This window comes from Orcinus orca, chromosome 14 (assembly GCF_937001465.1).
Source record: "Orcinus orca chromosome 14, mOrcOrc1.1, whole genome shotgun sequence".
Lineage (NCBI taxonomy): Eukaryota > Metazoa > Chordata > Mammalia > Artiodactyla > Delphinidae > Orcinus > Orcinus orca.
The window spans coordinates 24,946,321-24,960,606 of NC_064572.1; the positions used below are offsets into that span (position 1 = coordinate 24,946,321).

The 14,286-nt window shown below is 36.2% G+C and overlaps 1 protein-coding gene across 1 annotated transcript in view; it reads right to left on the reverse strand.

Annotated features, from left to right (window-relative positions):
- LOC101279843 (catenin alpha-3) overlaps window positions 1-14,286 on the reverse strand; it is a 758,807-nt gene that overhangs the window by 72,748 nt on the left and 671,773 nt on the right. The gene's annotated exons all lie outside the window — the stretch shown is intronic.

Sequence of the window (14,286 nt, forward strand, 5' to 3'; positions counted from 1 at the left end):
TTTGGTTTCTAATGCCATGGAATAAAAGTTAGGTTTATTTAGGGATTTGCAATGTAGTTAAGAAAGAAGTACACTTCTTACATAGTTGGAGTGGGATAAGGAGATATTCTTCTGTCTTCTCATTCCTCAAAAATAAATGAATAACTGACCTGAATGAATATAAATGTTCCTTCCACCTAAAACTGCTCCTCTCCTTACTCCTTTAGGCCCAATTCCTAACCCTCTACTGAGTATCGACACACTGGCTATTCTAATTATGTGGTTTCTGTTCCTTGTTCCTAGCAGAGAATAGGACCCTGAAGAAATCACTCACTAATGCAACTGTTTTGATGCTTTGCCATCTGTTTCGATGCTTTGGGAGTGAGAAGAGTGAGGAAGGTGGGAAGAAGGAATAAGCCAGTCAGGGTGAGGAAAGGGAGATTTTGAGAGGCCAAAATACAGTGGAGTTGAAGAGGAGGGGAATGGACACAACCTTTGTCCAATATCTTATTTACATCTTGGACCAGTCTTGAGGGTAGATGCCCTAATGTTAAATCTAATAAGATGTGTTGTTAAGAGAAAAATCTCTGTTCACGTAGGGACTATCATTCTATACTAATACAACATAGGGGGATTCATGCAAAGGAAAATGATCAGAGTATTCTACACCTGAAAACCTGAACATCAAATCACTTGTGACTAGTATGTCAAAAAGGCCCTTTCACTGCATTTTATTCGTGGGGCCTCTCAAATACGTTACAAGCAAGTTTTCCTGTAAAAATGGAACCTCACAGCTAAGAGGATGAAAACCTGGCCTCAGTAGATAGTTATCACCATACTTCTCCTCTTTGAATCTGCTGACACAGGTTGCTTTGAATTTTTCTAAAAAATCAACATTAATCGTTACAATTTTTTTGACTTGCTCTTATCAAATTTACTTTATGAATCAGGCAGGACTAGATGTTATGTACATGGTTATGTTCAAGACGGGCACTGCATTTCATTATGTCTATGCATCTCCAGAGAAAGTTAAACTTAAATAAAGCTGTCCAAGCTCCCAAAAGGCAATGCATCAATTTTCAAGGTCTTAAACAATGGACAAAATTTGTTACTAAGGAGAGGGGCTAATGCTCACTTAGCTTAAACAATGGACACAGAGTTTTATCTAAGGGATGTAGCTAACGTACCCTTCCCCTCACAAAGAATATATGTCCCCGTATAAAAACCCTGGGCTGATGAAAAGGAACTTACCTCTAGCTTTAAATACACACCTTGTTATGCGACGACTATCTTAAACACATATAGAACTTAAAAGTAACAATAATATATTGTGACAGACTACAATTATTCTCTTTTCCTCATGCTCCTAATTAAATGTATTGCCTGGCAAGCTTCCTACTGAGAGCCAAACAAAATATACATTTACAAATGATTCCATCTTATGCCAAGTTCCAGAGGAAGCTGCAATTACTGAAACTATGATAAATTTTTAACATTCTCAGCCTGAAATGTGCTATGTCATGAAGGCTTTTTAAATTGGAAAATACAAAGGTTGTTTCTGCCTTCATTTTCATAATGGGTTTTCGGGATCTCTGTCAGCCACTTCTGTCTTAAATCATTGAATTTGGATCCTGCAGAGAAAGATACCCAAGGAGGAGGGGGCAGACTTTGGAAATATGTTAAGGAAACCAGAGGCCAGAAATCTTTCATAAATAGTGGTTACAATAATAATCTATCTCCTCAAAAAAGAGGGCAGACCAAGCTCTGGAGTAGACAGTCTGCCAGTTAATCTCTTAAGTTATAGCTTAGAAGGTATAATGAGAAAGGCTGAAATAACCCAGTGATGTTGATACCATAGACAATTTTATTAACAAGTGAAAGGGATGTCTTTGAAACTTGATTTATTGGTACAACACAAACCTCTCAGCCATTTTTGATACTGCCCCAACCTGGATTCTCACTCCTCTCCCTGCTCTCTCTCAAGTTCTGGCATCCACCCCTCCCTTCCTTCTACTGATTAGCATGAGAAGCAAGAAGATGGTATAGCTGATCAGTAACAGCTCAACTAACTAGAGATCTGGTTTGATAATAGAAAATATCAAATAAGTGTCGTGGACTTATTTTATCTTTTTAGGGACAGAGAATATCTTTGAAACGACTTGGTATTTTCTGCTACTGATTAAAACAAAAGGCTTGTTTTATATCTTTTGCACTTTGTAGCCCCTAAATCTTTGATAATGTAACATTATTCCCCCTTTCACGACCAAAAACTTTCCCTTTAATCCTTTTCTCCTTTATATTTTTATAGAATAAGTCTCATGACATTGTGGTTAACGTAAGAGATGAAAACAATGATAGCATATATTATGGTCCATAACAGTAGTTAACACACTTAGTATTTTCTATGTGCTATATACTATCCCATACACAAATTAATTTGATTAAAATAATCCTATGAATTTAGAATTATTATTATCCTTATCTTGCAGATGAGAAATCTGAGGGAAAGAGATATTACATATATATTTTATCAAGTTACACAGCTATTAGGTATCAGAGATGGGATTTGAACTCAGGTAGTCTAGCTACAGAATCTGCTTTTAATGACTATTCTACACGACTTCCAATAAAATATACTAAGATGACATTACAATATTTAAAAAGATCTCCTTAGACACTGGTGGGAGTTACCGTGAATGCAATAGAGAGCAAAGAGGAGGCTTAGATTTAGACACCAGGTGGCAAGGAGGCCCCCCAGCAGTTACTTGCTCATACACAACAGCCTCAAGGAACACAAACCAAATGTGTCCCAGACCCAATGAAATAAAAATGTGCCACATTACACAGGCTTTTTCAGTCTCGTCAAAGTGTTGAAATAGCACCAGCACCAGTTTTGAGATTTCTTTCTTGAGATATTATAACTTTTCTTCATTACTTTTCTTGGTACCTTTCCTCCCTCTCCCTTTCTCCCTGGATTCTAATCACTAAAGTCAAAACTCAACCGCTATAAATGCCATACTAGGATGAGAGATGGAATGTTGATTTTTATTTATAATACAACAAATAGAACTTTTACCTGAGAATCTCAGCTATAGACATAGTTATTTAATTCTAACACTCAAATTTAGTGCCGCAATAAAGTACAGCGAAATGAATACGGACTTGGGAAATACATTTTGTCTGTGTCCTAATACTTATTAGCCATGTAGCCTCAGGTAAATGAGTTTGTTGGTCTGAGCTTATTTTCTCTTCGTTAAAATAATAACTGCGTTACTTGCCACATGGTAAGGATACATAAAATCATGTATTTTACACAATATTTGGCACACATTAGGTGCTCAGCAAATTTTATGTTTTATTTTCCTAATCCCTTTACAAATATTTTATAAAAATTTACCTTTTGAATTTTTATTTAATAATTATAGCACTTGCCAGACGATATGAACTGACGATTAAATTGAGTTCCTTCTTACACCTGCTGACAATATAACTCTGTACAGCCTTGTCCATAATATCCTTCTACTAATAAAAAAATATAAATATACCTATAAACTTCGTGTGTGTGTGTGTACTTGTTATTGTTGTTCAAGGCTGTTCTTTAACTGCTTTTAAGGAGCTGAATTACATTTAATGACAGGTCTTTTTGCTGTTATAAATGTCCCAAGATTAATGATTTAGCTCTACAAGGGTACTGTCAGAATTCTCTTACTTATAATTCTGACTTCAGATACAAAAGAAAAAAGTAATTATCATGGAAGCAGCTGAAAATGATGAGATAAAGAGAGATGCCAGACTCAAGCAAGGACATACTGTTTCTGTACTATTCAAACATGAAACTTGAATTAGGCAACTCTCTCCCTCTGGGTGTTACTTTCACTTGTAAAGTGTCATTCTCAAGTTTTGAGGACTCTATAAAAGTCCTTAGAAAATAAGCTAGTGAGTTATCAGCTAACAACCATCCTGAGTAATTAGTATCCTGAGGAATCTTTGAGATTCAAGTCTGAAAAAGGTGTTGCCCCATGAACGAGGGAAAATATGGTCTGAACATTGCATATGTATATCTTTTCATTTCTGCTCCCCTCATTCCATATTATTCAGAGTAGCCTGGCTGCTATAAGAACAACATAAAAATATCGTAAGGGCTTAACCCAATAAAGGTTATTCCTCTCTCACATCACAGTCAAGGTGGATTGTGGGTGATGGGTCATGTACCACACAGTCATTTAAGAACTCAGGCTCCTTCTCATTATAAGATAACCTAACCTCTAAGGCTTCACAGCCCTCAGAAGGATTCACTGCATCCAGACACCTGACATGGAAAATGAGTGAGGATCTCACGGGAAATTTTAGGGATCAGGATAAGAATTAGAATACATCACTCCCACCCGTATTCCAGAATCCAGACACACAGACTCATGTAACTGCAAAGAAAGCTGGAAGAAGTATTCTATCTGGGCACAGGAAGAAAAGAAAACAGCGCTTTATGAAATCATAGCATTTCCTCTATATACAGTCCCAGAGGTGCTAAAATCCTATATTTTCTTTTGTCGTTTTAGCAACGAAAGTGTGTGCTCCCTGTGAAGGGAATTTTGGATGTCACCAAGTAGGTGGGGAAATATTGGGAAAATCCCAAGTCTCTTCACCAATACAGCTGAAATTATAGGAGATGTACTTTGCCTGGGCAGAAGACCAATTCTATCTTTTGTTTGGAAATTGTCACTATGTAGATGGTTTATTATTAAAAATAAAAATTACATAAGTTTACTTTGTGCATGGTGATAATAGCCTTTCATGTTCAATGTTGTGTTTGTCTATGAAACAAGGATAGGGCTTATTTTAGAGATCTTTTGGGGGATCAGCCTGGAGAGAATACTTTTAAAGTTATTAATATTATTTTAATATTATTATTGTTGCTGCTGCAGTTGTTGTCTGTGTGTATATGGGCTCTGTGTACATGCATGAGTGTGTGTGTGTGTGTGTGTGTGTGTGTGTGTGAAGTAGGAATTCCCTTCCTCAAATGTAAAAACTAATTTTCTAAAAAAAAACTGAGACATAAATCTTGTCTATTCTTAACTCTCAAATTTTCTAATTTACTCTCCACCTGGTAATGTTGTTTCAAATCCTAGACAGATTGTAAAATTTAGAGGAGATTTCATGGAATACCCTTAAAGAACCAAAAACGCTAAACATCTAGGTGGAAGCAGAAGAATTAGAATTCTTTAATTATAATTCTATATAATTATATAGGGATAGACCTTATTTAGCAAAGCTCATTTGTTTCCAACTTGTAGGCAAAGAAGAGGTCACCTAGCCAGACAGTCTTCTTTTTGTCTTTAGCAAAACAGATAGACAACCTTCTTCAGTTCTTCCGAAGTGTGAAGATTTTACTATTTTCCTATGTAATTTTGTACTGAAAGCATATATAACAAACTTTTTGTGTGCTTACTATGTTCCAGACACTGTTAAGTTACTCAATTTTCTCATACCCGGCACTGCTGCATAGTGTTGTGCAGGTTGTTCACTGCAGAAATTTAAGAGTTGCCATTCATATCATGGATACTCCCATAATAGTGCATATCACAATTTATGCAGCCTTACATGCTCATTCTGCTCCTAGAATCTATTATCTTTGTCCTACAAACAAGAATCAAAAGCTTAGAAGTTCAAAGTCCCTTAACTTTTCTCCAAGCTATATGAATATCAGTTGGTCTAAATTTAAAAGCAAGGAGTTTAAGTCATTGGTACTTTCAGAGCCAATTAAAAAGAAATCATGTAGATGGAAACTGTCATAAGTTTTCTGTCAGTATGCATCTTGAAACACTGAAATTCAATGGACAGCTCTGAATCAGTGGAATGTTTCATATACTGCAAAGAAATATACAAGAGCAGAGATTCTTAGCCATTGTCCTGAGTGGGGTCCTATTAAAACATCATTATCTGTCTATCTGAACATTCCCAAGGGTTATGAAATAAATAACCTCTTTTTCAATGAATGTTTTTTTATCAGTAACCTAACATTTATCTTTCTCTTTCTCCTTTTTCCCCATTCTACTTGGGGCTAAAAGAAGATATATGTAGGGAGAAAGAAAATCACAATTGTTTTTTTCCCTCTCAACTGGATTTTTGAGTTTTGGTTCAAAGAGAGATGTAGCCCAGTGATGGGGGCCCATGATTGATCATCAGAAGTTTGCTAGAACCAAAAATGAAGCCATTAATATTCATTTGAGAATTGTAGCACTGTTGAAATTTGTGGTGTATAAGTCTAAATTTTTTCTAGTGAACTCAGCCCAATTTGTGAGTAATAAAATAAGCTGTTTTACTATCTCACCTAAAGATCATAGACGTCTAAGAAACACTGTCACTATCAACCACTTTTCCAATGGCAAGGAAATGCCTGTATCAACCTAAAGAGAAAACTATAGTTGGTAGTCGCACGGATGCCGATTCTCACTGCTCCCTCTATATTTAATCCATTGTCCTCCTAATCTTTCTTCAAGAAGAGTCACTTTATTCATTTCCTACTGCTGTTGTAATGAACTGTCACAAACTCAGTGGCTTAACACAACACACATATCATCGTACGGTTCTAGAGGTCAGAAGTTCTAAAGAATTTTCACCAGGCTGAAGCCAAGGGCTTGGCAGGGCTGGTTCCTTCTGGAGGCTCTGAGGCCAGAATCCATTCCTTTGCCTTCTTCAGCTTCTAGTGGGCACCTGTGTCCCTTAGCTGTGGCTCCTTCCTCTGTCTTCTGAGCACATCACTGCAATTGCTGCCTGTCATCACATCGATGGCCTTCTCCTTTCTGATTTCTTGCTTCCTCTCGTGAGGACCTCTGTGATTACATCAGGCCCACCCAGATAACCCAGGATAATTTTCCCATCTCAGTATCTCTAATGTAATTACATATACGAAGTCTCTTCTGCCATAGAAGGTAATAGTCACAGCTTCTGAGGACCAGAAGGTGCACACCTTGGGGAGCCACTATTCAGGCTGCCATAATCCTCCAGAGTCACGACCAAGGAGTCAGACTTGGCTCCTATGAGGGAACTACTGGTCTTCCTGGACTTAGACCAAATCAGCTCGAACAACTTGACAGCACTCTGGTGGTTGCTTCTCCAGCCTGCTAGCTCTTTATTTTTACAATTGCCAGTGAAAGTTTCAGGTTCTTAGTTCTTAATGGTTTGCTAGCTGTATATTCCTTTCCTTACAATTCATATCAAAGGGTGGCGCCTGAAGAAATCTGAAGATCTGGGAAAAGCAGAGTTACCCAGAGAGACTATTTTTGTGCCGGGTGCTGCCCTTTCCCCATCCAGCACACAGTGATTTCAGCGTGCCTCTCTCTCCTCCTGGAGCTGCCCGTGAAACACACACAACCACTGCCTGAAAGCATGTCAAAGTCTAACATGGGGCAAAACGAGAGGGGAAGTCCTCTTCTGGGGGAGATGGGGAATGGTTTTCAGATGATTATTATAAATATTCATTTTTTTCTTTTGGACCTACAGGCCTTGAAAACTCTGAAACTTGTTTTCCTAAGACATTCAAAAAGTGTACCTGCTGCTTACGTAAAGGGGTCATTTAGGGACACTATGGTTGCAATCATTTAAGAAACCTCTTAGAAGCAATTGGTTAAGAAACTGTGAAATAAGGGATAAACGTCTCAGTGGTGGCTCTCCAGACTCACACAGGGGGTGAAAACTGACAAGGAAATCCATTTGTATGTCCCCTCATTCATGGGAAAGTACCCCTCCAGCAGCAGCAAAGCCCACCACCACCAAAAAATAGGACGGTATGTCATTATTCATCGATACTTTCTCAGGACATAATGGAAAACCCATACTGAGCACCAACATTTGAAAACAGGTCTTTTCTCGCCCTCTATACATTACTTCTCTGAGCACACATCAGCCCAAGCCAATGCACCGTAAATACAATCACACTCTCCGACTGTGGCGGTCCCTCTTTTTCCTGTTGGCAGTGGCCTCGGCATTAAATCACGTACACAATCTCTTACAGAGCCTGGGCACCTTTTCCAGCTTCCCCTTAAACCACTGTGATATACGGGCTGCTCCTGTTCCTTTAATATCAGACCAGATTTTGGGGCTCAGAAAATAATCATTTTCAATTTATGAAAACAATATAATTTAGCTTTTATTATTCAACATTTAGACCTTCTTAAAACTAACATACCAACTCACTTCTAAATCTGGTCATGGCCCAATGTTATCCTAAGGTCCAGTTGAAGAAACATACAGGGGGTGAAAAGGCCACTAACTTCGTAAAGGCTTATCACAGCTAATAGATTGAGTACAGAGGGGGTTCAAGTGTCTGGCTTGCCACCAGTATCTGACCTTGATGTTTTGGAGATGATAAAAACTGCCAGTAAATTTTTGGCATGCCCTCCCTCCCCTAGTCTAGTCAGATATAGCTGCAGTTTATTAAATATTAGGACGCTATAAGGCCTACCTTTTTCATTGGGCTCATTCAGATTGAGTATGACTTGAGATATCCTGATTTCTATAGCTAGTCTCTTTGTTAATGTGCCACTATTGCTGCTCTCCAGTGATTTGCTATATTGAATTATTTTATTGTACAGTGACCCAAAGCTGATTTTCATTTAAGTAAAGGGTATGATTTTAAAACGTGAATGAAATAATCAGTGCTAGTTTAGACACATTATTTTTTACTTTCTCCCCCTATTTGGCCTAATAGTCAACTATTTAGCTAATGCTATGTGAGACAACATATGTAATGCCTCCTCAAGTAAAAGTTAAAACAATATTATTGTAAAATAGCAGTCATCCAGTATTATGCCCAGCTGTGTGATCCACCCTCTTGTCTGTAGGTGCCAGCCTTTGCCCTAAAAATCTCTTGCCTTGGGGATAAGATAAACTCATACCATACCCAGGTATTTGGACCTGCTTTTATACTGTATGGCTCTGTCTAGAGGGTCACATGGTGATATCAGACTGAAATATATTAAAAGGACTATAAACTAGTTTCGAATTGTATACTTTATTTCTGATTAAACCAAAATTACAATAGAAACATATAGAAAAGAAAAGTCAGGGCTGAGATTTTTCTTTTTCCTTCCTTCCTTTTTCTTTTGTAACTTTCTTAGATCGTGTTGCTCTTTGTTAGGTGCGAGTGCTTTGGTGCTGCCCCAGCAGTGTGCCTTGGGCCATGGTGCCAGGATGTATCATAGCACACACCTCCTCCACCCTTTTCTACAGGGGGTCTATTTCATTTAAGGCCTGTCAGTTCTGTCTTTCTGAAAATAGGCCTCAAATGTTTCCTGAAATTCTTTTGAAAACTTTAATGATGGCATGCGAGCATATCAAACTTGACTCAAATAGCTGCCTTTCTCTCCGGCCTAAAACTCTTCTCCAAACCCCAGTGTTTCTTTTTTGAAAATGTTCTTCGAAATGTGAGACACTGGGATTCCAATGAAGTGTGGGGGTTATTTAGGAAGAAAAGAATAGGAAATGAGAAAATAAATGGCCACGTGCTAGGATGGTTACTCTGAATAAAATCCAAATTTGCACCTCTCACGAGGAAGCTCATAAAATTCATTTCTATGGCTTAGACTCTGGTGCTGAATAACTTTTATCTACCCCCCAGATGGAAAAACATGACACCTTCCCAGAGGCTAAAATCATTAAGATTATGCCTGTTCTATGGGATTAGCTCTAAGAAGGCAAACATGTTTATGCTAGGAGCTGGCATTCTGAAGACCTCTTCATATTGAACTGTTGGTGTTTTATTAGCAAAACATTCATATTATAGCCAAATAGGTTGCTTTGGGGCCTTTATACATCCTACTCTGTCAAGCATAGAGTAACACATGTTTTACCTTCATCTTCTATATATGCTATTTATTTATGTTACGTGTGTACTATTGTGCTAATAAATTATGTATATTACAAAACATATACAGAAATGTAAATTGTAAAGAGATCAATTAAAGATAAAAGAAACTATTCTAAATATCTTGCTAATGATAATGTCATTAAAACAATCTCAAGATGCAATACTCCCTTAAGGAGAAATTTAACATGAGTATTAGGGAATGTAAATTCATAATTCAAGCAGTCTTCTTGATAACTAATTTTATTAGCCCGGTTCTTGTCAGTTCTGATTAGATCATCATTGATCTTCCTTTGTAATATGGCTCACCAATAACTCCTTCTAGGAATAGAGAACTGTTAACTCTGACATCTTGTTTTTTGCTTGAGCTTGTCTTCTAATGATCCTCAATCCATGTTTTCATTTTGTTTCGTTTTGTTTTTTTGGTTTGTTTTTTCTGAAAATTTTAAAGCAATGTATCCTATTTAATGAAGGTTAGGTTAGCTTAGTTAAAACTAGATAATGTAATTCATAAATCCAGTTAAACAGGTACATTAATTGTGATATGTTGAAAGCTACTGAACAAGTGAAGGCACCATAATCAGTCCTTCTAGGCCACTGAAATCTCTTGCCTGAGATATGCAGGGCAGTACCAGTGTCAGTCATATATTAAATACTGTTAAGAATACAATTCTTTTCGTCTTGTTTATGGTTTCCTTTGCTGTGCAAAAGCTTTTACGTTTCATTAGGTCCCATTTGTTCATTTTTGTTTTTCTTTTCATTTCTCTAGGAGGTGGGTCAAAAAGGATCTTACTGTGATTTATGTCATAGAGTGTTCTGCCTATGTTTTCCTCTAACAGTTTGATTGTGTCTGGCCTTACATTTAGGTCTTTAATCCATTTTGAGTTTATTTTTGTGTACAGTGTTAGGGAGTGTTCTAATTTCATTCTTTCACATGTAGCTGTCCAGTTTTCCCAACATCACTTATTGAAGAGGCTGTCTTTTCTCCACTGTATATTCTTGCCTCCTTTATCAAAGATAAGGTGACCATATGTGTGTGGGTTTATCTCTGGGCTTTCTATCCTGTTCCACTGATCTATATTTCTGGTTTTATGCCAGTACCATACTGTCTTGATTACTGTAGCTTTGTAGTATAGTGTGAAGTCCTGGAGCCTGATTCCTCCAGCTCCGTTTTTCTTTCTCAAGATTGCTTTGGCTATTCAGGGTCTTTTGTGTTTCCATACAAATCGTGAAATTTTTTGTTCTAGTTCTGTGAAAAATGCCATTGGTAGTTTGATAGGGATTGCACTGAATCTGTAGATTGCTTTGGGTAGTAGAGTCATTTTCACAATGTTGATTCTTCCAATCCAAGAACATGGTATATCTCTCCATCTATTTGTATCATCTTTAATTTCTTTCATCAGTGTCTTATAATTTTCTGCATATAGGTCTTTTGTCTCCTTAGGTAGGCTTATTCCTAGATATTTTATTCTTTTTGTTGCAATGGTAAATGGGAGTGTTTTCTTAATTTCATTTTCAGATTTTTCAACATTAGTGTATAGGAATGCCCTTCTGTCTCCACACTGGTAGCCACTAGTTTGTTTTCTGTATCTATGAGTCTGTTTCTGTTTTGTTATATACATTCTTTTGTTTCATTTTTTTAGATTCCACATATAAGTAAGAGCAAACAGTATTTCTCTTTCTCTGTCTGACTTTTCTCAGTAAGCATAATACTCTAGGTCCATCCATGATATGACGAGTTTTATGAAGAGCTAAGGTGTCAGAATTGACATTTTGCAAAAGAAGCTGTGGAAGGCTGGTGACTTTATGGAAAGGGAGGGAGGGATCAAGAGAGAAGAGAAGTAAGGAAGAGAAACAGTAACTTTTCTGTTTCAACCTTCAGTAGGAACTAAATTTATAGTAAGATGATATTTGCACTTTAACATAAAACTCAATGTTCTAGCATTTAACCGTATGGACAAAACTCACTTTGTTAATAAATGGAAACAGGTATAAATTTCATGGCCATATCAATTTTTAAACATTCACTATGGTTAATTTCCCATCCTCTGAAAGTATGCGTGTGTGTATGTATCTACGTATGTATGTATCTATCTATCTCTGACTCTCTTCTCTATTAACAAAGTTTCGTCTCCTTACAGACAGTATTCAGGCTATATTCAGCTTATGTAGCACCCTAACATTTCTCCCTCGGTTGTTTGTTTTTATCACCATCCTTGAATTTTTATACTACTCCATTTAATGACTGGTTTCTGCCTCTGTCAAAAGTGATGCTGTGTCAACACCAGGAATCTGGATGCTCATGTCAGTGTGCTGTAATCTTGAGGTGTGAGGCACAGGAATCACTTACAGGCATTCTCTACTTAACGTCTCTCAGTATCAGATCTCGCCTCTTTAAAAAGGGCATACATAGTATGTCAGTCTTGCCCATCTCATGGAATAATTTCTAGAGTTTAATGGGTTAATGCATATGAAAGTACTTTGTATACTTCAAATTTCTGCAGAGATATATGAATGCCATTATTAATAATATCTGCATATGATGTTGAAATTCTTTGAGACAAATACTTTAATAATCTGGCATAGTTAACTAGTAGACACTCTCTTAAATTGATACCTGCCTTATATAAATGTGCATAGGAAATTCTCCATATCTGGAGTTGTGCTGAGAAAAATAAGCACGTCTATACAATAAAATAACCCCTCCACTCAACTGTGGATAGAGACTATTGTTGGTCTTGTGCATGCATTTGTTTCTTTGGTAATATACACTACATATTACATTTATTCAAATAATCAATATTGTTTTACATATGCTATTTGTCTATATTATTTTCATGAAATATGCTCCTAGAAGAGAATACATTAGTTTCAGTAGTTTAGTACATTATAAAACCATTGTATTGAGTGGACCAGTATTCAACAAATAAGCCGTTTGTCAAAAACTATTAATCTATGTAATTTACATATATTAGTATCAATTAAAATTACATGTATTATCACAAATTTTAAAATAGCATACCCTAAATTGGGTAATATATATGTGTTTTATACACACACACACACACACACACACACACACAACCTCTCATCAGTATTTTGTTAATGTACTTTGAAAGTTTCAAATGTTTGTGCAATAGGCTTTGATTTCCATGAAAACCTTTTATGTTTAAAATAAACATTTTCTATTGAGAGAAATTATTTCAGCAGTTGAAATTTAGTAAAACAAATAAATTATAATATTTAATTTAGGTAACACATTGTAGAGGAATATGAACAGAATTTTTAAATTTACATTTTGGGTTAGCTGTGTTTCTAGAACATCTGTTATGCTATTATGACAGGTGTTTATTAATATGGATATATAATCAGATCTCTTGGTTGCTAATAGCTTGGCAATTCAACATCTAAATATTGTCAAAATCCTTGATTATATGTTGAAAACTGTAGGTAATTGATTCAAGGCTGTTTGCCTTGACTAGATTAAAAAATTAAAACTTGTCCTGTGTACTTCCCTTAAGAATCTCAATTTTTTTCTGAAACTTCTAAAACATTTCAGTAATAAGAGCTTGTGAACAAATAAAAGCCTTCTACAAGCCAAGATGTGTCTTGATTCAAATTTCTTTAGGCTGTTCATTATATAAACACAAATAAATTATTTTTAATGCCCTGGGCTGGAAGTGAGTTCATAGAGGGGAAATAATGAAGTAATACAGTTCATATACACACACATACACACACACACATATACATACATAAAGAGAAGAGCCTACAGAAAACCCCCTTTTGGGTGCATGAAAGCTCAGATTTTTAAATTAAATTTTCTTAAAATTATTTAATAAATTCTGAGTAACAGAAGTCAACAAGAAGCAATTTAGTTGTATAGCTTCTTTACATCACAGACCCAGAGCTAGAATTTTCCTTTGAATATACAAGGGTATGACACAAATTTCTAGGAAATTTCTGTGCTAATAATATCAAACAGAAATCTTTGCCAGTATGAAACTTGTAATTGTAGATTCTGAAAGTTTAAAATTTATTTCCTTCTGGCACACTTTAATTCTATCACTTACATGAGAATGTTTGCTTTTTTATCTTTAATGGTTAGGTACGTGTTCTTAGTCGAGTATCAGCACTGCCCAACAGAACTTTCTACAAAAAAGAACATGTTCCCTGTGCTATTCAATATGGTAACCACTAAAATCATTTGAAATGTGTCGTGTGCAGCTAAAAAATGGAATTAATTGTATTAATTTTAATTAATTTATACTTATTTACATAGCCTCACTTGGCTAAGGGCTACTGTGTGGGACAGTGCAGTGATTTAATAAAATTGCTTCATTATAGTTCAGAATAATGCTAAATTACTTGCATAGATACTTCTGCTAGAATGCAATGATTTTTTATGTATGAGAAGGAAAACAATATCAGCATCTAATGGACTA